Source organism: Amblyomma maculatum, unplaced genomic scaffold (genome assembly GCF_055883805.1).
Source record: "Amblyomma maculatum isolate TAMU_Amacu unplaced genomic scaffold, ASM5588380v1 scaffold_23, whole genome shotgun sequence".
NCBI classification, from domain to species: Eukaryota; Metazoa; Arthropoda; class Arachnida; order Ixodida; family Ixodidae; genus Amblyomma; species Amblyomma maculatum.
The window spans coordinates 331400-334744 of NW_028146748.1; the positions used below are offsets into that span (position 1 = coordinate 331400).

Genomic DNA, 3345 nt, shown 5'->3' on the forward strand with positions numbered 1-3345 from the left:
CTGCGACGATGGTCTACGTGGAGACAGAGAGCGTGACGATCGCCGGGAAGTTGGCGCCATGCCCTGCGGGGATACGTAGTCCTCAATCTCACGAGGTCGTAGGCCGAGTGGAGGGTGACGCATTATCATGGGAAATCCGTGCAGTCGCAGGTCTCGATAGGAGCACTGGCGATACAGATGAGCTGGTTCCACGCAATGGAAGCACGGGCGCTGGCGATTTGGGGCGCGCCACAGGTCCGCCTTCCGCTGGGGTGGTCGTCGGTTGTCCATGTACGACTCAGTTTGTGCAGAGTAGAGTGAGCCTTGGGCGGGTGGCTGTAATGGCGTCGTAGTAGGCGCAGGGCGTTGCAACATATCTGCATACGTTGGACGATGGTACTCCGCGGGAATAGGCGGCGGATCAGCAGATGGTACCGAAGGCATCAGTGCTTGACGCTCTTCGCGGACAATGCCAGCTATAGAGCCTACCATCGGCTGGGGAGCATCGGAAAGCACCTAGAACTCTTCGCATAAAACAGAGCGGATGATGTCCCGAAAATTCCGGGTGGCCCCGAAGGCCGAAACCGGCTCCGCAACCGGTCTGTCGTAGGTGGTAGACCACTGCTGAGCATCCGCTCGATTGTGACAGCTTCCGAAAGAAACCCAGCAACCGTGCTCGGTGGATAACACACGAGACCAGCAAATAGTTGTTCTTTAACGCCGTGCATGACGTGGCGCACCTTTTTGTCTTCGGGCATTCCCGGGTCTGATCGTCGGAAGAGCCGGGTCATGTCCTTCACATATGTGCTTATAGTCTCATTCGGCATCTGTATACGAAACTGTAAGGCCCTTTCTGCACGTTCTCGCCGATCCGCGCTGGTATAGGTCTCAATGATGCGTCGGCAGAACTCGCGCCATGATGTTAGGGCGACTTCTCGGTTCTCGTACCACGTACGAGCTCCATTTTCCAGGCTGAAGAAGCCGCTTCTAAGCTTGGCGGCGTCGTCCCACTGATTGAATGAGGCGGCCCGTTCGAACTGGACGAGCCAGTCTTCAACGTCTTCGGTTTGACTGCCGTGGAAGGGCTGAGGCTTTCGTGGGTTCTGCAAAGTGTAGCAAGCAGGAGCTTGCATGGCAAGTCGAGGGGCGGTTGCGGTGCTCAACTCCAACGGTCTATGCTCAGGGGGCAGGCCTTGATTCCTCCGGCTAGCACGTTGCACAGGGGTGTCGACTGGCATACAAGTTGAGTCCTGGGCATGCGGAGGTGCGCAGGACAAGTACCGGGATCGATACGCAGAGCCGACACCAAAATATGTCACGGCCAATAGGGCTAGACGTGCCTAAAAAGACAGGGAGAAGCTGTACCAGCAGCCAGCGTTCCGCAAAGAGCGCGCGAGCAGACTTCACCGTCTTTTCTCCTAGGCGCCACCTTAGAATCTCAGGAACACCAGGTGACAATAATATACTAATTTTTCTAGCGTGGCAGAGCGTTCTGGGCTTGCCGTACCTCCGCCCCGGGTCGATCCAGTACTGCACTGCTTCCGGGACAGGCTAAGCGACTCCCCGTTGTTGGAGGAAGGACAATCGCAATTCTAAGGTGATACCAACTAACATTTTTCACCCGAGCTCGCTGCTTTCTGTATGCTTCACACAGCAATCCTTCCATTGTCGCTGTCTTATTGCATTGTTGGGCGCCTCCTGCTCGAAGTGACAATTGGGGTTACTTTTCCGCGCATTATTGCATGTGGGTCAATTGTTCGTGTTGCTAGGGAATGGTTTTATTAAGAATCCCCTCTGAGGGATGTGTCGTCATCTGGTAATCATAGAACAAGTGCTAGTACAGTAAATGGTTTACCGCCGCTGTTTCTGCAACAGCCGAAAAGTGGCGCCACTTGGGCACATATTTTGAATAGGATCGAACCGCAGGGACAGCCGGACAGGTGGGTCAACAGGAACACTCCCTTGATGGGGCTGGGACAGGTAGGTCCCCGCCGCTAGCGGCGGGGGAATGCCTGCCACAGAATTTTTATCTGTTGTAGGCCGTCATTGCACCCGCCACCGCTTCGGAGGTGGACGACGGCTGTTTCTGCGGTTCGCGTCTTCCTCTCCCTCTTCCTTTTCTTTCTCTATTTTCTCTTCTGTCTGCACGAGGCAGCGGAGGTGGCTCAGTTACAGAGCCAGTAGCAGGCCCGTGCATTTTCTTTTCCTTTTTCCTACAGCCACAACAAACAACAGGTAGGTCAACGCCGCATGCGGCGTTGGCTAGCCTGCCACCGAAGTTTATTCTGTTGTAGGCCGTCATTGCACCCGCCACCGCTGCGGTGATGGACAACGGTTGTTGTTGCGGAGTGCGTTTTTATCTCCTTCTTCCTTTTCTTTCTTCTCTATTTTCTCTTCTGTCTGCACGAGGCAGCGGAGGTGGCTCAGCTCAGTCCTGTGCATTTTCTTTTCCTTCTTCCTACAGCCACAACAACAACGCCAGATTATCGCTTCTCAGCCTTTTGACTAAGATCAAAGTATAGTACTGGACCTACGGGGCAGTATAACTCTGCCTTTGGCCAAGTATAGCGCTTTGATCGATGCTAGGAGTCGGGACTCTACTAAAGGTCTCGGTTCTTAAAACCAGCTTTTAACCATTTCCTTTCCGGCAATGCTTGGGTCCCCCTTGCCCATCTATGATTGGGTGCCCTGAACGGCTGGCGTGGGGGAGCGGTGCTCCGGCTCGGACCTTCACGTCACGACACTGCCCGATCGGCTGATTTCTTGTGCGGCTGGGTATTTTGTATGCCAATGCAATAGCGATGAGTCTCCCATTTGCATCGACATTCCGAAGACTTGGTCAAACTAGCGATCCCCCCCCCCCCCTCCACTTATGGATGCTCCACTCTAGAGGAGCCCTTGACCATTTTCTCGTTCCAATGTCCCAATCATTGTGAAAAGCCACCTCTGTTCTTAACAGCTTAATATCTGTTATGGGTTCTAATTGTACCCATGATATTAAACTGATATTTTAGCGCGGCGGAGCGTTCGGGGTTTTTCTCACCTCCGCCACGGGTCGACACGCTAATGCACTACTTCCAGGACCGTTATTTAGGGAACAGCGCAAAGTACGGGACACAGACGCAAGAAAGCACAAACACAAAGCGCTGACTATCAACTGAGGTTTTGTAAAAAGGCAGGAATGATGCAGCGAAGAGAACAGGGAGTGGAACAACGATAAAGGTGCTGAGTCACCTGCCGTCGGAAGATAGTCACGACGATAAGTTAAACATTTGCTAGTGGATGAAATTGTGGGGAAAAACAGCCATCGATGGAACACAAGATAAACAATAGATTAGCAAAAATGGAAGATGAAAAGGAAATGAT

General features: G+C 53.1%; 1 pseudogene; it reads left to right on the top strand.

Moving 5' to 3' along the window:
- Positions 1-2905: 2905 nt before the first annotated feature.
- Positions 2906-3072, top strand: LOC146171042 (U2 spliceosomal RNA; annotated as a pseudogene).
- The last annotated feature ends 273 nt before the right edge of the window (positions 3073-3345 follow it).